At 38.6% G+C, this 24,119-nt stretch overlaps 3 long non-coding RNA genes across 4 annotated transcripts in view; 2 read left to right on the forward strand and 1 right to left on the reverse strand.

Annotated features, from left to right (window-relative positions):
- LOC144984107 (uncharacterized) overlaps positions 1 to 24,119 on the forward strand; it is a 217,738-nt gene that overhangs the window by 62,486 nt on the left and 131,133 nt on the right. The gene's annotated exons all lie outside the window — the stretch shown is intronic.
- The window catches only part of LOC110016489 (uncharacterized), a 184,241-nt gene that overhangs the window by 37,771 nt on the left and 122,351 nt on the right, over positions 1 to 24,119 (forward strand). The window contains exon 2 of the long non-coding RNA XR_002874790.2: positions 5,227 to 5,319. This is a non-coding gene — a long non-coding RNA (uncharacterized LOC110016489). The remainder of the gene's footprint in view (positions 1 to 5,226; positions 5,320 to 24,119) is intronic.
- Positions 670 to 4,024, reverse strand: LOC110016488 (uncharacterized). Of its 2 annotated transcripts, none has more exons than XR_002874786.2 (4): positions 3,160 to 4,024; positions 2,502 to 2,659; positions 2,168 to 2,263; positions 670 to 1,149 (listed from the first exon to the last, which is right to left on the reverse strand). It is a non-coding gene; the product is annotated as an uncharacterized LOC110016488 (long non-coding RNA). The 2 variants fall into 2 exon arrangements; XR_002874785.2 differs by having other exon boundaries at positions 2,502 to 2,591; positions 3,160 to 4,022.

Raw genomic sequence — 24,119 nt, forward strand, 5'->3', positions numbered from 1 at the left:
AGACAGTTTTACTTTCACAGCTCCATTCTGACACATGAAAGACTTGGTGGCATTAAATTCCAGACAGTCAAATGGTTGGCATTTCAGAGAATTAGGGTGTATTCAGACTGGAAACATTTGTTTTACCTAAAGTGAACCAGAGTTAATTTCCCTTCGGAACACATTTTCAGTCTGACTACATCTTTCAGACCCATATTTCGAGGTGGTCTTGGTTTGTTTCCTCAGTCTGAAGAGGGTCTGCGCTTGGAGTAGAACGGCTTGATCACACGGCCACCGGGCATTACGGGATGTGAATAAAGTAGGAAGGAAGCCACCATAACCACACTGTAAACCCGAATAAGTTCAGTGAACTCAAAATTTTTGAGGAAACAGATTACATAATAATTTTTAAGTTGACTTACTTAAAAAGTACAAGTTATTTGAACTTAAATTTTTGAGTTGAATAAAATAAAACAATTTAACTAAACTTAAACTATAACTTTTTATTTAACTAACTTAAATATTCTTACTTTACTGAACTAGAATATTTTGTTTTTATTGAACCTTAATACATTAGTTAATTAACTAAAAAACTTTAATATATCTCAACTCAAAATTAATCAGTCTAAACTAGTCTTATTTATCCTTCTTAGTCAGGGCCATTCTTACAAAAGAAAAACTGAGGCAGAATTGTAATTGCAAGTTTATTTTTAAACCACCTTACACAAGTACATTTGAACAACTTGTGGTACTAGAAAATGTAAAACACTGCACAATTTGTGTAAAAAAAAGTGCACAAGCCATAAAAAAAATAAATCAGTCTTCAAGAAAAGCAAAAAATGAGCACCAATCTTTTTTACACCACTTCCTTATACAACTTTATAAAAAAAGAACATTCTTACATTTTAAGAAAAGCAAAAATTGTTTATCAGCCCTTTTTTTTTTTTACACTTTTCCCACATAAAACAGCATTTTCTTAGGCTGCCCTTTCCCTATAAACATTAGCGCTCAAAAAAATACCCATTTGGGAATTTCGCCTACCACAAGCTCATCTTCCACCACAACTGCTGTACGGAGCGGACAGAAATGCACTGAACTTGTATTGTTGTTGCTGACGGTCAGAATGCCAACAGAGGTGCTGCTGATGTCTGGCTCTGGTGACTCTTTAATCTGAAAAGGAAAAAAAAAAAGTGCTTATTTAATACAAAATCAAATGAAATCAAAATAAGACTATTTGTAAGAGTCCTCATGATTCCATAAGGCACTGTAGACAAAAAAATAAACAAAAGCTTTTGTCACATGACAATCTGAAAACAGGATCACATTTATTCACCCAAACCCCACCCCTCCCTCCACCTAACCAGTTTCACCAACATAACTCAGCTTGTGCTAGATGGTCAGCACCTTTCAGGACACGTCCAGGAATTCCATCCGGCCCAGCTGCTTACCTACTATTCACCCTCTGGAACTCTTTCCTGATGTCATGCTCTCACAGTTAGCACTGGTTACTCTCCACCAGGTTGTGTCTCTGTTATGGGGCAGTTTTTCAACTACAGCACAGAACATCTCCATAAAAATGACACAACCTGCTGGAAAGAATGTCACCTTCTTGCCAATGCAACTTAAGAGCAAAGATTCAGTTCAATTTTGTTTATATAGTCCTATGTCACAACAGAAGTCGTCTCCATGGGCTTCATAACGGTAATTGTACAAGAACATGAAATCATAATACATTAGGTATTGGCTAAACTAAACTAAACAGACTAAACTAAACTGGGCATCCCTGCCAATAGACCCTCTTACACAGTTAGGAAAAACTCCTTTATAAAAAATAAGAAAAAGACTCCTCCCCCAGGACGGACAGGCGATGTACCAGAACTCTTAGAGAAGAATTACATTTTCTAGCTCAACAACTGCATTTTTAAAGTCCAGAAGACTGGCGTCATCCAGATGAAATAGGGGACGGCTGTGGGCCCGAGACGAGCCAGAGGTGAGGTCCACGGTCAGGTACAGGAGCACAGATGAGCTGAAGTGCAATATTTTAGGAGACTATGTGCTTTGCCACATAACATTGCTTTGGCACGACTTTCTGGTTAAGTTGTATTACCCACACAGCTGGAGTATTAACCAGCACACTGTCACTGGTACTATATAGTGAATAAAACATTATCCATCATAAAGTACTTACATTCCAAACTTTGAAAAACTGTGGGTCCTCCTCACGTTTGTATATGGGAAGCCAGTACAGGACAGGAGTACCTTTGACATCAGCAGTCTGTTCTTGCTGAACAGAGACAGATACAAATTAATATGGCAAACATATTTCAAATGACTGCACCCTTTGGTCTGGCTCAGTTCAGTTCATCTAGTCTTTTTAATTATCTTAAAATTGTACAGTTATTTCAAAAAATACAAACATAAGATGACATTAAATTCATATTTACAAATGCATTGGGATCAACAGTAATTTTTTTAGCTATACTAATGCATAATGTTGATCATGCCATGCAGTTACACCTCACCTGTTTATCATAGAGGTGCAGAATGTCGCATAGAGCCTTCCGGTTCGTGCTGCCTTCTGTCTCAAAAAGATCAGCATCCTCTGCGTCTGTCTATCCAGGTCAAAATAAAACTGTTTTCGCAGGTTGACATTTGTGATGTGATGAAACTCAGCTCACATCTAAAAAAAAATAATTAAAATTGTTAAACACAATTTAAAGCTTTTTCAAGCTACTGGTAGCTTGGAAAAACCACTGCATTTTACAATAGCCTCAATACTCTGTCCACAATATGTAATCTAGGATGCATATTAATATTTTTTTAATATTTGTGCATTAGCTAGAATGACATATTTCAGAGGATGTTTTAGGAAGAGAAAAAACAGTTATATTAAAATATTTGACATTGTGAAACACAAATCACAACCAAACCATGGGCCAAAATACAGTTTTTGAGTATTAAGCAAACTTTATGATACATTTAGTACTTTAACTCGAGCCCAATTCAGGACAAAGTTATAACTGCTACATAACATTAAGGTAGCTTGAACATTTTTACTTATTTATAATTAATTTAATTTGTCAATAAGGTCAAATGTTCTCCATAGCCGGAGGATTCATTGGACTGGGAGCTACTCGTGTCTTAGATATTGCAGCCATGTTAATTACAATCAAAACTTACCTCCGCTCTTATTTTTCAAACGCACCGCCGGTTCACTAAAAATAAGATACGAGAACATGTTAGCGTAAGGCAGCTAGCTTAGCCCACATTTGCATTTATTAGGTTACTACGTGAAATACAAGTTACACAAAAAAATAACGATTACCAAATCACAGAGCCTGTGGTAAAAAGTAGTAGAAAAAAAGGCAATTCCCACTGAGTCATATATGTGGCTGTGGCAGCCGCTCTGCCAGAGCTAGCGGTTAGCTAGTAGTAACGGTTAGCTAGTAGTAACGGTTAGATCATTTAAAATGTGCACCAACCAACTCGGTAAACGTAAAACTTGAAACTTTGCCCCAATAACTTCTTTTAACAACAAGCAATAATTCTCTGATGACATGATACTGCAAAACATACATAATTGTTGAATTCAGAACAAATATTCGAATATACAAACTCGTGGAGCACGTCATGAATACAAAGGATATACTAGAAGGAACATCAAAAGAAGCAACAAATATAAAATACAGAGGTGAAAGTCATAAAATACAATAAAAAATAAAATAATACGACTTACCTAGACGTATATGAGTTATCAACTTGGGCCAGCTGCCACTCGCATCAGACCTCCGCCATCTTGAAGACTTCTGTGGCTGAGTTCACGTTCATGGGCGTACGTTATGACGTCATCACGTCTCATTACTCATAAATTTTGACTCCAAGGTTTCATTTACTCAAAATGTTTTAGTCCAATAAAGATATAACTGTGGCAAAAGTTGAATCGGCTTATAGGTTTTAAGATGACTCAACTTGTTTGTTACTTTTGAGTTCAGTGATTATAAAACTTTTGAGCTCATTGGACTATTCGGGTTTACAGTGCATGGAACAACATTGATACACAGCAACTCATTGAAATTTAGTCATTTGAAATTTTAATGGGATACACATTGCTTCTCACCCCGTTTTCCTGAAAATCTATATGTCATAAACACTTATCGGCGTACCTTCTTAGCCATTGTCTCCCCAGTAACCACCTTGCAGCATGACTCAACTGTACAAAGTGCAAATAAAAAGGGTTGTATCTGACAATCGAAATTGGTCGGTGAAGTATAACATTTGAAAAAGTGAACTATCCTGACAAGGAATCCAAAGCCCCTGACTGCCATTATTCTTTCTCTGAAGAGAACTTTAGTCACTCGCTTTTGTATGCAAACAAGCGTTGGTTCAAAACAGAAATGTCCGGGTTGAAAGGTAGTCTGAATACAGATCAAACACAAGACTTAGGACTCGATCTGGACCAAATTAAGTGGACTTGGTCCGGACCAATGGAATTTTCAAGTCGGAATGCACCCTTAGAAAGAATACATCACTCCTAAATGTGCGTCCCCAATTGGTCAAAGTTCAACTGGTTTAACGTTCAACACACATTTAATGGACCCTTGTTTTTAACGTAAAGCCTATAATACCCCTAAAATACTGGAGAAAATGACAGCTTTTTCTAAAAGAACTTTCATTTTTACATCGAAATCACAACAAACTAACAGATTACCCTTAAAAACATCACAAAGACAGTGTGAAGGAAGAGACTGACAATGACAGATGCCTAACCATTGAAAATAAATGTAAAATATTAAAAAATGATAACATTTAATTTTTAAACGTCACTTTTTAAAGCATGATCCCACAGGTTTTTAGATGAGTGGCAAAAATGACTGAGACAAAAATAAAATAAAGACTTTGAAAAATAAATATCTGGCAAATATGCAAAGATCTGTTAGTTCCCATAATGGAGCTCAACACTTATACAGTTGTTGTAATCTTTAGCCCTGTAATGAGGTCATCATGTCACTTATTCTGATGTAATAAAACCCAAAAAAGATGGGAAGGACAGCTGATTCAGACCAGATGCTTTTGCTTGATTGCTCTCCCTTTTTGCTTGACTTGGTCATTTTGTGCTCCCGCCTGAAAGATATGCTGACTGACTTTAACTTCATCAAACAAAAGCCATCTTTTTTTGTTTGATGACTATCTGATTGGGATTTGTGCTTCTTTTGTCTCTTTTTGCCGTTTTCCTAATTGTGTCCCCAGTGAGTGGAAATGGGGCATGCAGCCATGAGCTGGAGGAGAGAAGGCAGCCGAGGTGGCACGCCGACGGGAGGATTGCCAGGCACTCTCAAGCAGGTAGGGATTCATGCCAACTTTGCCTCCTTATACCCCCCCCCCCCGCTCGAGTCAGTGGCCGTCACGCTCGCTGACATTCAAAGTTTGTTACCCGCAGAAAAGATTCATCGCTTTGTTTCCATTTCTCCACCCGTCATCCCCCAGAACTGAGTAGATAATCCAGAGCACTGTTAGTCAGCTTCGATGTGTCAGTTAATCCATCAGTCTGTTTTGAGTTGTTCCAATAAGCTTTCACTTCACCCAACGTGGATAAAAAAAATGAAAGTTGAGTTTTATAACTAGACGCGCCTCAAACAGGTTCCTGAATATTAGTATGCATGTTTTAAATGAAAATGGTGGAGAATATGACCAAAAATTAAAATAAAATGTTCACAAAACTGAAAAAATAATTACTTTGTACTTCAGAAAAATTGATAAATCTATCATTTGTTTTCGCAAGCCTATTAATAAAAAAATTCTAGACAATTCAGTTTTTTTGCTTTACACAAACACAAAAAACAAGTATTTAATTTCCTTTTATTTATTATTTTAAAGAAAATGAGTAAAAAAATAAAAGAACAGGTATAGCTTTTCCTGAGAAATTAAAGTAATAATTTTTTTCTTAATGTAATTATTTTGTATGAAACTACAGCAATTTCCTTATTAAACATAATATGACGTTTTTAATAAATATAGGAACCAAAGAATGTCCGCCATAACAGCTTTGAAGGTATCTTTCTCTGCATTCAGTCAGTCATATACATCTTCTGACATCCTTCATTGGTTAAAAAACTCATCTGGACCATGTCTAGTCTTTCAGCTGTTAGATCTGGGAAATGAAATGTGTCTTACAACAGGGATTGTGCAGCCACTGATTGTTGTATGGTCAAGTTGATGATAGGTTCTAGGTTTGGCTCAATCAAAGGCCCTTTGAGACTAAAAAAACACATCCAGCACATACTTATACAGTCTTGTTACAGCAGACATGACACAACTGAAAGAGTGTATGTTTTTGTTCTTAACCTAAAACACATTCACACGAAATACCTCTGTTAACAGGAAGTACATCGTCACTTAGAAATCTTAAAGCATGCCTTCCTATTTTATTTGCTACATGGGATATAGATGTGAGATACATCCCTGAACATTTATTTGTTAAGTATTGCCTTATGTTTTCGATCCTAATAAAATTTATATCAGTATTGTTGCAGTGAGACACAGTGTTCATTCGTTTAACGCAGAAGATACGTCCCATGAATAACCAGATGGTGAAATGCGCAAAGCAGGATTACAGATGTTTTAAGGCTATAAAGTCCCTCACTACTCATTTTCACACTTTTCGTTCTTTTTTTAAACTCTAAAAGTTGAAACCTTCATAGAAAAATAAGTCCAGTATTATAGAATGATGCCAAAGATCTGCTCACACTAGAAGATTTATGTTTAATTGGCAAACTGAACCGATTCTACAGGAGACACGGCAAAGAGGAGATTGAAAAGGTCAACGGCCAATCAGGAGGAAGAACACACTGAACGTGCTGTAAAAAGAAACATGCGGAATTCCACTGTAACCAGCGAAACAGCGACTTCATGAAGGTGAACTGGGATACAGCGAGGGAGCACCATATAGCACAGCCCTTTATGAGCACCTTTGGAATGGGCTGACATTGTCAGGGCGCTAAAGACACTGAACAGGTCTGTTGGCAGATCAATTACGGGGCTCCACAATTTGGGGTAAACAATACATTTAATCAGGTTTGAACAAAAATGCAATTCTTTTTTCACTTCGTAATACATCAAATTCTAGACTCAAGTTGTGTGCTGTGTAAAAGTTCAATGCAGTTCAAACTTTGCATCAGATTATGATAACTACTCAATCATTTTTCATTCCCACATGCCATTTTTAACTGAAGTTTGTTGTGTTTGCATCAACATTTCACTGTAATAAAAAACAAGTTTTTAATCTAATATTCATGTCAGACCAAAAAAAAAAACCCACGTATATTATTATTATCAATGCAATAGATCGTTGATTATCATTTTTATCATTTATTACCATTGTCACTATTTAGTTAATTATTTTTATTGACTAGGAAGGATATCTGCATTGCTGTCATTTGTTAAGCATGCAAATGAGGCTATATGTTCGGTAACTTCTTCATGAAAGTCATGTTGAAAAACAATGCCATTTGATTCGTTTTAGAAGCAAATTGTCGAGAACCAGTGGTGAGAACGCATTATGACGTAAACCACGCTTGTGGCAGAAATTCAAAGAACACGTAAATCAGGTAGAGCATGAACCGTGCAGGATTATGGCATTATATGCAATTCATTAATAATTCATTATTAATTTATGCATCGGTTACATCATTTTAATGCTATATGTGCGACATATACTCGATATAAAAGTTAAACATCCATTTTACATGCGTGAAAGTTCAGTTGAGCGTATGTGGAACGGTCGTGGAAAGCCACAAATTTGCATACGTATTTTGCAATATTCACGCAAAATTGCGTAAGATTTACATAATAGTTAATTATAAACTGTGTACAATACGCATAAACTGTGTAATCCTCAACCGACCAAAAATTTGAAACAGCTCAAAATTGAATTCACGTAAAGACCCGTTGGCCTAAAACCTCAACAGACATCTGAGGCATCGATGAATGACGGACGCAAGAAAAACTTATGAAGTACGTGTATCAGGCATGTATCGTGAAGACCGAAATGTCATACCTGGAAAATGAGCAAAATGTTCATAGTGGCAGTGTGACATCTCACTACTTGACACAAACCATGCCGATGTATTGGGGAACCAAAACACCAAATGCTTCATGGTGCAGCTCTAAATGCTGCTAGCTCAGAAGATGGGTCAATGATGCTAGGTTTCAGGTTTTCCATCTAATGTCCTGGCCCATACATTTAAAAACCAGTTAAACTGATTACATATCTAGGAGTGGTTTATTTATTTTTTTAAGATTTATTTTTCATAATGCCTAAATATTTAAATGTGCACAGCCAGATTGAGTATGTGTTGCACTCATGTGGTGTAACAGGGCATCAGACTTCTGAAGCAGAGTAGCTCTTACTGGTGTAGCGACAGATTGTGAACATCAGGTGTTTTAACTCAACCAGTGTCAGCCTGTACAGCAAGGCAGCTCAGGCCAAACTGCTCTGGGCGACACACTCCAGTGTTCATATGTTTCAGCTCCTGCCAAATCCATTCCCTCAACATGCAGGTCAAAAGCTATGAACTCAGGCTGGGCTTTTGCCAGAGAACATGGAGCACATGGCCCACCAGTCCCCACAAGCCTGTGGCCAGACAGCCTGAGCACTGAGCTCAGGAACAGCCAAGAGTTGTCCAGTGAGGAATTCCCGGGTTTAGTATTGGCCAAACAACGCCTCCGGGCTGGATGGAGGGAAACTCTAAACTGTTGCGTGGATCTGAGTGTGTAAACTGTGGGACTGAGGGCTTAGCTTGTCCACTGTGGATTGGCATTATAATTCACTGGTCAGAGTGTGTAATTAGAGGCCTGCCTCAGATCCTACTCCAGCTGTGGACATTCCAGGTCGTAATATTTTGTCAAACAGCCCTGATTTATCCTTTTGCATCTTTTTTATGATCTGATTATTTTGGGAAAATCCTTCAGGTAGTAAATGTAAAATGTATTAGTCTTATTTTTATTCATAGTTTTGTTTTATTTCATCCTGAAATAAAAGTAAAAAGCTCAACAACTCCTAAAACAATAAAGAAAATCACCAAAAAAGATTTTTTTGATGAATGTATTAAATATGTATGCACCAAATATATAGAAATGTGATGTATACAGTTTATTGTCAATAAAAGATACAAAAAAATGGGGTATCGATAATATATTGAAATAATTTATCAGCACTTACAAAAATAAGATACAGCGCTTTAAACGTCATATTGCCTTTTGTAAATAATGCAATGACATATGACTAAAATGTTATTAAATTTTGTTTTTCAGTCAGATGGTTTCCTAGACAGAGATCCATTGTTCCTTTTAACTGTTTAAAGGTTCTTTTTTAAGGGAAAAAAGTACTTGTTTAAACCCTACAAACATTTTTTTCAAACATTTTAATGTATTTTTGAAATATTTTTCCTTTAGTGTTACCATAGGAGATGTCATTCATTTCTGGTTTTGTGTAAATCATTCCCTGCTGAAAAGCAGGCTGACATTTCTCTTGGTCAGCGTCTGTCTTTGGCAGGATTCTGCTCTGTAAATGCTCAGTCCTCCAGGTAAAACTGGCTAAGACCTGTTTTTGGCACTCGAGCTGTGCAGTGGCTAATGTCTCTTAGGGCACATTACAGAAGCCACCAGCACTGACACGCACATCAGCTAAAAGGGAGAGGCTTTAAATGGCTAAAGCTGAACCTACAGCCAAAACCACTTACCACAATAGAGGATAAATCCTCATTTTGGCACACTGCACAGAAGTGTGGCCAAAACTAACTTCGACCTCTCTGTGGCCAGAGGCATGTTTCAGTCCACTCAGCTGCTCTGAGCACTGCTTCTCTCGGGGCAAAATTATGAGAAGGAAAACAAGAAAGTAACGCAGAGGAAAGTGGGCTGCTGAAAAGCTGGACCATCACATAATAAAGTGTTTAACACTTCACTTTCATTCCCTGCCGATTCCTTGCATAGTGAGTGTTAATTGCTGCTGTGCGACCTGCCACCACTGGTCTTTTTATGAAATGAGTTCTGAATTGAAGCATATGGACGGATAGACTCGACAAGATCGACTTGAGGAAGCATCCCATTAAATAACAGTCGGCTAATTACTTTGTCCTCCCTTTTGTCCTGCGCTATCCGGGCTCGCCTGCCGTTCATACATCTTACTGTAATGAGTAAAGCCAGGGCCTGGCACCTGCGCTCGGTAATTAAACATATAAATTCTCCTCTTACAGAAATATGTGCGCTCTCCTGGATTGATTTATAAGCCTCTCTAAATTGCACTGTTGAGCTTATTTTCATTGGCTGTGTTTTTTTCAAAGGAACTGGAGAAAGGAGAGTCATTTATCAGTTCAAAGGTGGAAAGCAGGATTTAAAAAGAAAAATAGAATAGTTAATGTAAAGGAAAAATAGCTGTTGTTTGAAGTTTTTGTCCTCCATAAAGATAGGACACCCCTGTAGCTCGTTATTTTTATATCAAGTAAACGTGAGCTTTTCTGCAAAGAAGAGTGGAAAAAACACGTAATGCTTTGTTCACACCGGGCCCATAATGCAGGTTCTTGAACGTGGGTTTTAACACGCAGTGTTCACACTAGACTATTGCTTTCCGATACCAGTGCATGTCCACCACCTGCAATTGGAAGAGGCTTGGTGCAAAATGTCAAAGCGGTGCAAATCTGGGAATCTAGCTCCAGGTTTTTTCTTTCACAGCTCTGTTCAGATATATGAAAGACTTGCTGTCAAAGAATTCCAGCCAGGCGAAAACCACAATTATACCATGGTCCGGGTGAATACTCGATTCTGATTGGCTGCTGGGTGAGCATTAAAAAGTGATATACCACAGTGATAACCGCTAGATACAAAAAAAGAAGTTCCAGTCAGCTAGCTTAAATGTTTTGTATCACTGCGCCAGCTTCTTCAAAACAACCTTTTACTTTATCATTTGGACAAAAACAAGCGGTAAGAGGTGAAATTTCTCTCTTTCTCTCGCCGAATCCTGGAATTTCTTTTTGCTGCAAAAATATAATTTTATAATTTTATAATTTTTCCCAGATGATTACACTACCTCCATCATACAATGGTTTTATGTCAGTGCAGGAATCCGTCTAGTGCTCTGTGTGACCTCTCTCCCTTTCCAATTGCCATAGGTCAAATCTAAACCCATGGAGCCCGTGCTCACTGGTACCAGAACACCACCTCCCAACAGTAAAAGAAAGTTGTTGGAAGTGACCCAATGGAATTGGCAGAGAAAATGTAACAGCTTGGTGTAATGGGTATGATCCACCTACTCAGCTCTGGTTCTCGTTTTACAGATTCCGCGTTTTTCCAAATTTGGAAAAATGGAAAAAACAAACTTTCCGTAAATCTGCATTTTTTTATCCTTTAAAGGATTTTTGCATACTAAAAACGCCAACCGTGTTACTTTTTGACTTGCAAAAAATTGTATAACCAGTTGGTAAAATTACAATTACAAAAACATTAATAAGTATTGATTATTGATCTTCCAACAGAACTTAATTTTAAACCAAATTCTAAGGTTGTTTTAAAGGATGGGTCTTTTCACAGATATATCTGCTATATTTTTTGCATATTTGCTGGTTAATGTTATCTTTTTTTCTACTGTAACATTTTAATGTCTAACTGATGTTGAATGTTAATATGCTGGAGAAGAAAAAAAGGAATTTTCTATCTCAGCAGGACATCGTGAAATAAAAAAAGGAAACGTGGAATCCACTACATCAGAGTTTGTAAAACATCATAATGAACAGTTAAGACTCTGTCTTTTCCACGGCTGATGGAGTTCCCTAATAGCTGCCTGAAGATTGTTTCCCAGCTGGACGTCTCAGTTTTAATGTGCTGCATTAAATGAACAAATGTCAAAATTAACTGGATTTACTTCACATTTAGAGCTGGATCTGCTGTTTTAACACTTCTCGACATTTTACTCCTGCTCTATTCTTGTCCCTTCACCCTTTTGGCTCCCTTACTATTCGTTTTCTAAACTGACATTTATTTGTCTGCTTACTTTTTTTTTGTTGTTAATTTTTTCGCTCTTTTTTTTGGCTTGGGCCAAAGCTTACAGTTTTCGCTGCATTCCTGACATTTTTGGTAATAACTTATTGGAAAGTTAATGAAAAACAGCACTCAGGCATATCCAAAATGATTGTGCTTTTTGTCATGCTAATAATGTGAAAGATGTTCATCCACTGGGTGATTGAATGCACATTACCCGCAACTTCTGATTATGTTGGCGCCTGTTGCCCCTCTTTTTTCCCTCATAACATTTTCTTTGTTTCCCACCACCGCCATATTTTCCAAGAAACAAGTTCTTAACATATGTGTGCTATACGATGTCTCCTTCATTTACATAGAGCCTCACTTTTTGATGTTGTGACTTTCTCAGACGAAAAGGATTTTCCTGTTTCTGCTTACAATCTTTGTATCACGTTTTACCTTTCAGGGAAAGCCATGTCAAATTAGTCAGAATCAAATCACTTCCTGGTCATTTATTGGAAAAAAAAACATTGTTTATATGATTAAACCAACTTATCCCTATGTGGTAATGAATGATGCTGTTACCGTGGCTTTTTAACCCCAGTGGATAACCACAATGAAAAGGTCAAAGCTGTTAGCCGCCACAGATCCAACATAGCCTCGTGGAGAGGACAGGAGAGGTGAGAAGATATAGGACTATATTTTTGTTCTCACTCTTTTATTTCCTAAGTACGAAAGAGTTTTAGGGCCACCCAAAAAAAAATATATAAAAATTACGAGATTTCCAGTCGTTAATTTATGAAAAAAAAACTCGTAAATTTACCAGATTTTAAGTCGTAAATTTATGAGAAAAAAAATCGTAAATTTTTCAGAATCTCTATGTTTTTTAAACAGATCCGGGAATGAATAAAGCTTCACAAACGGCTCCACATATTTCATCTTCTCGCTAGGCTCCTATGAACGGAAAACTTTGGTGTTTCCTCTTTAATCTATGACTTTTTTCTCGTAAATTTACGAGATTTTAATTTATGTAAATTTATGAGACATAAACTCGTAAATTTATAAGTGTTATCTCGTAAATTTACAAGATAATAGTAGTAATTTTAAAAAAAAGTACACTATCCCTAAAACTCCGTCGTACCTAAACTTCGATCAAAAAAAAAAAATCTAATTGAGCTTTATTTATTGAGCACCCCCCCCCCCCAAATGCTTTTCATAAAATAAATAAATAATAAAACTAACAGTTAAATAAACATACCCACATTGTACAAAACAAAAAATTCATAAAATCCCATTAAAACATGAGAAAATGTAAAAACTACATGAAACCAAAAATATGAGTTTTTGTCTTAAAAACCTCCACTGTGGATGAAGCCTTCACATACTTAGGCAGACTGTTCCACAGGCGAGCCCAACAGTGCTGGAATGTGGCCTCGCCGTGGGTTTTTGTTCTGACCTTTGGGACCAGCAGCAGGCCTGCACCCGAGGACTCTGGGAAGGGTCATGAACCAAAAGTAAATCTGATTAAAATGAAGGTCCAGTTCCATTAACACATTTTTAGAGTAACAAAAGGATCTTAAAAGTGATCCTAAAGCTGACTGAGAGCCAGTGCAACGATTTCCTAATTATAGATATCTGCTCCTTCTTCCTGGTCCTGGTTAAGATGCCTGCAGAATAGTTTTAAACAACCTCCTGCAGATTAATAGTAGTTTATTATTAATCTATTCTAAAAGTTATAAAAGCACACATTAATATTTCAGCAGGAGTTTAATCTGTGTAACTTGTTAAATAACCTTTATTTCACCTTAAAGGGCTTATACCATGAAAAATCTATTTTTTTTAGGGTTTAAGTGTTTCATATTGTTAATTCCTCACAAAAACAAACAAACCCAAAGTTGTATTTTGATCCATTCATTTCTGAGTATTCATCTAAAAACCAGCTCTCTGAACACAGGCCCCTCCCAAACCATGTAAATGAGCGGGTCCTCAGCTTGTGACGTAGATAAGTGAGGAACAGCCCCGTCAAGGAAAAGTCTGTGCCGCAAGCACCGCCTCCAGGCTAACACACACATACACACCTTCTCAGTGTAGCCAGCAGTGACAAACGCATTCATTTTAAATGCACTATATGCACATCCATCTTTGCAAAGTTTAGATGTTGTTTGTTTTCGTGGGCGAGACGCAGGTATGCTGCCGAGGCCAGCTCTAGGTGGACATCATGAAACGGGCGGAGCCTCAGATATCGAGTTGTCTGACTTTCAGGTCAGAAAATGAACTTTGAAAGTAACTTAATGTATATTTCATTAAATAAATGTTTCTATAGTGTGCCAAAGGTAACATATCATATATAGATATAGTTTACTCTGAAAGGCGTTAGAAAAGCATGATATAGGCCCTCTAAATACAGGGAAATTTGATCCGAGAGATACTGTCATTCATGTTTTGGAGGGATTACATTTCTGCACAAGTAAAGAGAGGGTTTTTAGACAGTGTTAATGACCCTCTGCAGTGCCTTTTTGTGTGCTGTGGTGCAGCTGGAGACCCGCACGGAAACGCAATAAGTCAGCACACTTTCAATGGAGCAGCGGTAGAAGACGGACTGTCTTCTACCGCTGCTCCTTCTTCAGATGGCTCTTCCTGAGAATTCTCAGAAAGTGGAGATGCTGTTGGGCCTTCTTCACAACCTCAGAGGTGTTGGAGCTCCACTGGAGGTCTGCATCTATGTGCACACCTAGGAACTTGCAGCTGGGCACCCTCTCCACACATTCCCCATTGATGTAGATGGGCTGAAGGTTGGACTTCTTCCTCCTGAAGTAAATAATTAGTTCTTTGGTCTTGGAGATGTTGAGGACCAGGTTGTTGTCTGCACACCACCCCATCAGCTTGTGGACATTTCCTGTATGCCGTCTCATTTCCACCAGAGATGAGCCCCACAGCGGTGGTGTCGTCTGCAAACTTAATGACAGTGTTGTCTGGGTGGATGCTGACACAGTCATCTGTATACTGGGTGTACAGAATGGGGCTGAGCACACAGCCTTGTGGTGAGCCAATGTTGATGCTGAGAGCTGTGGAGAGATGGGGACCCACTCTGACTCTCTGGACACAGTCAGAGAGGTCTTTGTGACCCAATAGCTGATGTTTAGGGGACGTTCAATGTCCAGCAGTTTTTTTGTCAGTCTGTCTGGGAGAATAGCATCGAAAGCAGAGCTAAAGTCAATAAAGAGCAGCCTAGCGTAGTTCCCCTTGTGTTCCATGTGAGAGATGGTGGCATGAAGTGCTGTGACAATGGCATCCTCTGTCCATCAGTTAGCTCTGTATGCAAACTGAAATGGGTCAAATGCCAGAGGGAGGCAAGGGATGATGCGCCGTTGAAACAGATTCTCTAAGCACTTCATGATAACAGGAGTCAGGGTGACTGGTCGGTAATCATTGAGGCTGCTGATTGAGGTCTTTTTGTGAAGCGGGATAGTTGTGGCTGACTTCAGTCATGGTGGGATGAAGGACTGGGACAGTGATGTGTTGAGGATCCCATTTATATTAGACCCTATGAAAACATTAGGGATCTCATTGAATTCTGGGGAACCTTTCTTCTTATTTTCTTATATGTGAATCCTGAGCTAAACTATTGACTCTATATGTTTATGAGAACTGAACTGAGTGACCCCTCCCCCCTGGCGTTCCAAACAGGAAGTGCCTACTGGCGCCAAGAAGCCATAGACTTCTATTGAGGAATAAACAGCTACTACTCACACATTCTATTTACCAGAATAACCATTCTGCTATTTTTTTTTTTTTAGGTTCTTGATAATCCCAATTTTCTTGTGTTATTTTTCTGTAGTGCAAGTTTTCTAAGTTGTACACTAACCAGTCAGATACCTCAATAAACATGTGTGGTCTCATGTCGTACGTTTTAACAATTTGATAAACATATTTTCCTGAATTTGCTGTCAAGTGGTAGGGGTGTGTCCTTCGAACAAGCTCACTTCTGATTGATGAGAGTGGTTGCCATAGAAATCTTGACTTGGACTGACTGACTGCTTACTGCTTACCAGCAATTTCTGGTTCCAACATGGCTAACTTGACTTCATTTGGTTGGAGCCAGAAGTAGTTCATTTTCTATGGGTGACGTCGCACTAACTCAGTCCATCACATTCAGTCAATGGGCTAAAATGCTTTCAGCTTTAGGTACATTGGTCTAATTCTCATTATTCCAACCAAAAGCTGAGTGTAAAATAGGAATATCCTCCTTCTCCTTCTTCTCATCATCCTCATCTATCAGCCAAAACCTTTTGGTAAAGCAGATTTACCCCTGTTTTACCTGCATTTTGTGGCCTGACTGTGTTCCAAGAACATCTGTCATGTCGAGCCTCTAATGCACCTTCCCCTCACTCTATAATGGCACAATCACAAATGAGAGTGATTTAGACCTGCATTTACTCAATGCATGAGTAAGGATTGGGGAGCTTTTTTTTTTAGGACAGATATACAAAGGAACATTATTTTTTAAGCAGCTACAGAAAATGCATTTTCTACTGTAAAACAATTAAAATGTTTTTGTGTCAAATATTCCGTAGACACTCATGTCTATTTCTGGATGTTACCTCTGTCTCCCACAACAACGCTGGATAGACATGAAGTAAAACTGACAAACAAGTCATCCTGCTTTGAAGTTGTGACTTTTTTGTGGCAACCTTTATAAAGCTGTACCCCAAAATGTTAGGAAAATAGAAAAAAAAGGAGAGTGGTCTCAGGTGTATGCCACTCGGCTTTTGTCTTTGCAAATGCGACACATATTTTGAGCTGCGATTGTGTGTCCTTGTAGTAAAACTACTTACCGGGTTTCTGTCACATGTGGGAAAAAATAATCACAAGTGTGAACAACAGAGCCAGACGGAGGACTTCATTTCTTTTCGTGAACAGCCTCAGATGTTTGTGTGTGCACTGGTGTGTAAATGTGGACATGAGCTGGAGGGGTGGGAGGGGAGGGGAGGGGACATCTGTTTGCCTGGAGGTGGAAGCGCACTGTCACGGCGCGCGTCGGTGTGTGTCGCAAACACACCCGGAGCCCAAATGGCAGCAGGACCGCCGGGTCCGCGTTGCAAACAGGTAACTCCAGGCAAACAATAGAGGGCTTCAAGAAAACAACAACACTTCACTTATGCCTAATTAGTGTAGTGGCAGGGTCAGAACAAGTGCAATATGCTGCAGATCCACCTCTGTGGTTACAGAATTGACTCTGGGATACTTGACTGGAGGGAAACAGAGGCTCAGAACTGCTGCAGTCCAGACTCATAACAAAAGAATTGGCCAGATTAAATTTAAAAGGTGGATTTTAAAATTCTAGAAGCCCTGAAGTGCCAAATGCACATACAAAATGGTATGTCTGACTCAGTTCACAGTTCTTAGTAAAAATTATGAAAAAAAGCAGGAAAAATATCTCCCTATACCAACTAGGCAAAGAACAATTTGTCAAAGTGGGATTTTCAGTTTTTTTCCGTGTTGCGCAGTAAAGCCACTGGGTGGCAGATTTAAACACCAAAACTGGCTTAAATTACTTTATTTTTTGCATTATAAGATCTCAAGTATAAGTCGCAGCAGAAAAAAAATGTATAGTAAAGAATCACATATAAATCACACTGGAGTTGCAAAACGGGGAAAAAACTATTTAAGAAAATTTTAAAACCAAAAACGAACATTTCATCTTGAAAGCCAATCATAATAAGGGTATAGAAAATAATGATAACATATGAGCAATTGATATTACTATTGTTGTAAATATTGGGCTATATAAATAAAACTGAATTGAATTGAACAATCATTCAGATAACTATAGCATAAAGAACATGCTAACAAATCAACTAAACTCTTTATATCACTTTAAATTACTAAATCCATTCAATCTTTAATTGTCTGTGTCGCTTTTGAACAACTCCGCTGAAGTCGGAGCTTCTTTTTCTGCATTTGTTTGAGTATAAGTCGTACCCCCAGCCAAACTATGCAAAAGAAAAGCAACTTGTACTATGAAAAATGCAGTGCATGTAAATGACCACAGAGAACCAACAAGATCTCTGCTTTAAACTTCTACATGCTCTCAAGACACGATTTGTGAGATTTTGATAATTCAGACCATTTTTCGAATTCAAGTCATGGCTATGTTCCAGAACTAAGGAGCTCTTGTAGAGTGAGGTCACAAACTGGTGTCATTTAGAAGTTTCTAGTAGAAATTAGAAATGTGTCTCATGTAAAGATGTACATAATTAATTCAGCAATCGTTCATTCATTTCTAGATTTCAGATCAGTCTTCCAGGAGTCTATGTTGGGTTGAAATCTTCCAGTAGTAGAGTCCAAAAGAACACCCCCAGAACCAAACCTGTAAAGTTGCACATTAGAAACTGTGTGGGCGATAACAAACTTGGACTCCTTTCAAAGCCTACTGATGCAAATACCTAGTTATCCTTTAGTCCTTGTAAGGAACATTGACACCTTTTAAATGTCAAGACATTAACAAGCACCAACAGCTCAGCAAAATGCAGTCCAGTCCCTCCGTAAGATTATTTTCATGACCCTCAGAGTGCAGAGAGGGCCGCCATAGTGTCTCTTTCTAAGCATCATACAAGCTATTAAAAAAAAAAAAAAGTTAAGAACAAACGTCTCAGATCAGACAACAAAACCCTAACATCTGTCTTTCCAAGTACACGTGATACTGCAAACCCAAACGGCTTTTTTGAGCTTTGATTTATTACAGGGGTTCTCAAAGTACGGCCCGGGGGCCAATGGCGGCCCGCGGGAAGATTTTTTATGGCCCTCAATAAAAAAAAGCCAGAGCAGGTTCCTTTGAGGAAAAACGTTGTGTTGAAGAAAAGGCGCTTTCAAGCTAAGTGGACAAATGCTTACTTTGTCGTTCCTCATGGGCTGGATAAAGTCATGTGCCTTATTTGCAAGCAGGTAAATGCAATGCTCAAAGAATTCAAAATAAATCATCACTATGTTACAAATCATAAAAACCATGACAAATTTAACGGTGAGGAGCGCACGTTGAGGCTTTGGAAATGGCCCGGAGTAGCAAGCCCTTGAGTGACGGGAAGTTTGTAAAAACAGTGTATGCTGAAAGTAGCTGACATTGTTTGTCCAGAGCAAAAGAAAGTCTGTCAAATGAAACAATTACAAGACGAGTAGAAGATCTGTGAAGCAACCTCCGACCGCAACTGGGAAAAATTCCGGAGGGTCTGGTTAATTGTACAAATGACACTTGGTCATTAAAGTTATTAAAAACAACCATTTTCTGTTTATAAATTTTCACCAAAATTGGCCCCCAGTCTTATGTCAAGTTCCTAATTTGGCCGTCTGCGACAAAAACTTTGAGAACCCCCAATTTATTAAGATGGAATCTCACACACTCACACAATAAGAACGTTGACCACTAGAACTCCCGGAATAACTGTTTCACTCCCTTCTGCTGTGAAAGTGACTTTTCCATACTCCACAAGCAAAATCCATTGATTGTTTGGTATTATTTTGGTCTATTTTCTCAAATTCTATACTTCCTGTCAGGATTTCTAATGATTTTTTAAACACTTTCAATCTGCTGTGTCTGTCTGTCAGTTTAAAGTCAACTAACATAAATCCTTTCAATTATAACTAGTAAAGTTTTATGGTTTACAGTATTTACTGCACTGAAAGGTGCACTTAAAAGCCTTAATTCTTAAAAAATTAAGCATAACAACAACCGTTATAATCTATCGCGCCTTTTTATATGAACAAATTCTGGTTGAAGCGATTTTGAGAGGTACACGGTGCTCTGTCAAAATGTTTGGTTGGGTGGTAGTGTGACGCCACTGACATGTAGCGATGTCGGACTGAGCATTTTTTTATGTGTTACTAACAAGTTTGGGAGTTAGCTTAGTCGCAATAATATTTTTTTTAGCGCTATCAGGTTTTTTTTTTTATGTGTTGCAAACCAAGTTGGGAGGTAACGATGTTGTGGATATGCTAAAGCTCGTAACGTGAATTACGTGTAGCGGGTTACAAACAAATTTTAGAGTTACTTTGAATGTGAATACATTAGCAAACTCTGACTTATTTCTAAATCTTTTGTCTCGCCTAATGTGCCTTATAGTTCAGTGCACTTTACATAGGACATTGGTTTGACAATAGACCATTTATTGACTTTATAATCCGGTGCCCCAGCTAGAGCAGAAAACACGATAGATTAAAATACCTACAATATTTTGTTTATAGATCTGGATGCATGTGGTTTGATTGCCCATGCAAATGCCCCGTTGTTTTCCACATGTATATGTCAACAGACTCGAAAATGCAAAAATGAATGGGACAGAAATCTTTTGCTTTAGAGTCATTAGTCAAACATGTAGAAGGACTCTCCTCTCCATCCCATGTTTATCTTTTAGCCATTAACATGCCCCGAGGTTCATTAGTAATGTGTCATAAGAATGACTCAGATGTACAGGGCTGTAATAAGTGTACTCACGAGCGTGCAACACAATCATATCAAACAATTTAAAAACACATTTACCATTACCATGGAGCTAATGTCTTCAGAGTGAACTGATTTATCATGTTAAAGGTTTTAATGTGTAAAAAAAATCTGACGTCTCCATTTATCAAGATGTGCAGGTGAAGGAAGACCTATTCAAACACCTTTTTCATCCATCTACAACACTGAGCTTCTGTCCTTAAGTAAACAAGCCTATTTCTAACAATTTGTGCAGAATAAGATTTAACTCAGAATAGATCTAACCATTTTCCATACAAGTAAAGCTAAATATAAGATTTCATGACAGAATGACTCCTTAGTCGCTCCTCCATCACAATTTATGACTGCAAAACTGACAAGGTCAAACTCTGTAACCTACACCATTATGTATAACGTTCAAGTGTATACTGAACTGCAGCACTTACAATGACAAGTGACATAGAGGCCCAGCAGTGCCGGGCTTATCTGGAATCTGATCAGATGTTCACATGAATATGACAGATTGCATCGTTAAATAAATGACCGTTCTGTCAAAACTGTCCTGCACTGATATTTTTACCTGCAGTATTTAAGCACAGCATCAAATTAGCTTTTTCTTTCAACCGAAAAGGAGGAAAGTATCTGAGTGGAGGACGCTTATGCTTTCTGACTACAGATCAGTAGTGCCAAATGGTTCCAAAATGGTTTATACTCTTTTAAGTCTTAACCATTAACTGTATCTGAGAACTGATTTGAGTGTGATGTCGTTCATAGAAAAGAGTTTACTTCCAGCTCCACGAAAATTAAGTCCATTTAGTTGTCATTTTTTTGCAATGTGGATGCCGTTGTCTTGCCAGACGACGTCAGTTAGCATTGGTCTGAGATTGTAGTTTTTGTTTGCTTAAACTATTTTTTGAAGCAGGATCTCTGAACCAAAGAGAAAGAGGAAAACTGGGTTCTCCACACGCCTCCCTGCAAACTTTGAGCTTTCTGAGGGAAGAAGCTAAGCTAAGTGGCTAAAGCTAACAGATATATTTCTGTGTATTTCATCTGGATTCTGAAACTAAAGAATCGGACAACGTGTCTGTTTAGGATTTGGAGCTATTTTTTATTTTTGAGCTTGTTTGAGACCCACACCCCTACCACTTGAAGGGTTAAGGAGAATCTGTCAATCAAATATTTTGAATATTTCATGTTTATGCCAGCGGGCACCGTATACTTTTATGGAGGCATCTGATTGGGCTTGTTTATAACTTGAATAACTTTCAGTAGAGAAAAAAAACACACACAAAAAATTATGGACACTAAAAAAGGTAGCAGAGCAAGAATAGTTATTCTGACCAATGGAATGACTGACTATAGACTCCCATAGGAGGAAAGTGTCTGAAAGTGTCTGAGTGGAGGACGCTTCTTCTTTCTGACTACAGATCAGTAGTGCCAAATGGTTCCAAAATGGTTTCTTTACTCTTTTGAGTCCTAACCATTGACTGTATCTGAGAACTGATTCGAGTGTGATATCATTCATAGAAAAGGGTTTACTTCCAGCTCCACGAAAATTAAGTCCATTTAGTCGCCATTGACTATAGACTCCCATAGACTATAGAAGTCTATGGAATTTTGGCTTCTTTGAACCAGGAGGCACTTCGTGTTTGGAACGCAGGGTGAGAGGATGTCACTCAGTCCTGTTCTCAAGCCTAGAAAAAAGAAAAAGAAAATTAGTCCTACAACTTAAACTAAAATTATTTTTTTTATACATAAATAAAAAAGACATGCATCAAAGAGAAGTTTTTTGACCAATGAGCTCCTTTCCTGTATGCTAAATCCCCTCCCCCGTCTCTATTTCTCCTGTGGCCGCCTTGATGACACCTTAACTCGTGCAGGAGGCTAGGTTAGGATGCTGAGATGGAGTTTGGATGGCGTTTGGGTCAACCCCAAAGCACTCCGATCCAGGCCAATTTCCACTCCCAGCGCTGCCTTCAAGTTTAGAATCGAGGTTAGACAGGGGGATCTGCCGGCAAGGGCATTACCTGCTGCTTAAGGCATTTTAACCCCCCAGACACCAGAGCCGGAAATGCAATAGCCGGGCCAAAATTTAGGCTCCAGGTGTCGAGCAGGAAGTGAGAAAAGGTCCTCAAAGTTCTTCAAACTGACTACAAAGGAGTTAGACATCGCCCCGAACCACTCAGGAGAGGTCAGCTATTTTTTTCCGGTCTCATTTCTCCTCCTCCTTCTCTCCGTGAGGGTGAGGTTACAGCATGGAAGGGTGAGCCTGAGCTGATCCTGAGAAGGGGAGGGCAGATGCTACCCCGAGCACACATGGGCTCCAGTGCGGCCAGGATGAAAGGCAGTTGGAGGGGAGTGAACTGTACCAGCTCTGCAGTATTGATGTCAGGGAAAATGAACTTACTCCCCATCGATCCACAGAGAGAAAATGTAGAAATAGAAACGGTAAATCTGGCCGTCTTGACTAAAAGCTCAACGGCCACAATTTTTCCCTTTTTCCCTTCCTTTACTCTTTCATGTAAACCTGGCCAATCTTTCTGCATTGATGTTTTCAAGAGGGCAGTAAAGCATTTGAAAACTGTATTGGCTTGTTTTGTTCTCATCTACATAAAGGATGCAGCGTTTCCTGATCAATAGGGCAGGCCTGAAAGACTGCAGTTATTAGGAAGCACGGAGCAGTTGCACAGGTTTGGCATCTGTAGCCACCGTCACATCCGATATCTCGGGTTAGGACTTTGGCTCGGTCCAGCGCCAGTTTCACTGGAAGTATATGGGCACATGGATCATTTAAAAACCCATTCCGATCCTACAAAACTAAAGTTACAAGTTACAAAAGATAACTTACAAGTGCAGAGCTAAAATCTCAATTCTAGCTCCACAGATTTACTTTTATTTCACAGGGAACTCTTTTTCTCTTGCTCTATTTTTCTGTTGCTTCAGTTAAATGGGATTTTTTGGTGTTGAAAGCTTTCTAAAGTTGATTTGTGACAGACTCTAAACTTAAATAATTTAGCGTTGAGGTGTTTGACGTAGAAATAGACTAAAGCTGTGCGAGTTTTTGTCGGCAAAATCCATTGGTTTGGGCCACCAGCATGCAATGGCATGCATGACGAGTGACCTCATCAATGAAGTTTCAGGAGGAGACAGGGTAAAAAGTTTTTTTTTAATGCAATTGCAACGGACAATTCTTTGTTTAAAACACATTTATGTTGGACATGAATATAAAGAATCAGCATGACAACTGAAAAGCAATCAACAGCCGTTTGATTGACAGGAAGCCAGGATGTCAGGCAGCAAAGGCAAGACTTTATGTTCTGAACACAACTACAACTAATAATCAAAGTTAATCAGTAATTAAAAGGGGCATATTGTGCTGCATGTGTCTAGGCTATGCGATTTAAATCTTACATAATATTTTGGCAGCATTATTTCTGAGTTGGTTCAAAAAGCAGTTATGGAATACTGATGTTTGTACCTCCTCTTTTTATTATTATTTTTTGGGTGATACTCCGCCCACCTCAAGGCCAGTTTTCTTGGCCTACCTAGTCCCATGTACCCTTACAGGACTTGACATGAACAGCTGTTGCAGTCTGGGCCCGTACAAGGACATGGAGAGGAGCGGCCGGTTCCAGACACATCTTTAGGAGAGTGCAGG

Source organism: Oryzias latipes, chromosome 15 (assembly GCF_053564925.1).
Source record: "Oryzias latipes strain Hd-rR chromosome 15, Olatipes_Hd-rR_3.1".
NCBI classification, from domain to species: domain Eukaryota; kingdom Metazoa; phylum Chordata; class Actinopteri; order Beloniformes; family Adrianichthyidae; genus Oryzias; species Oryzias latipes.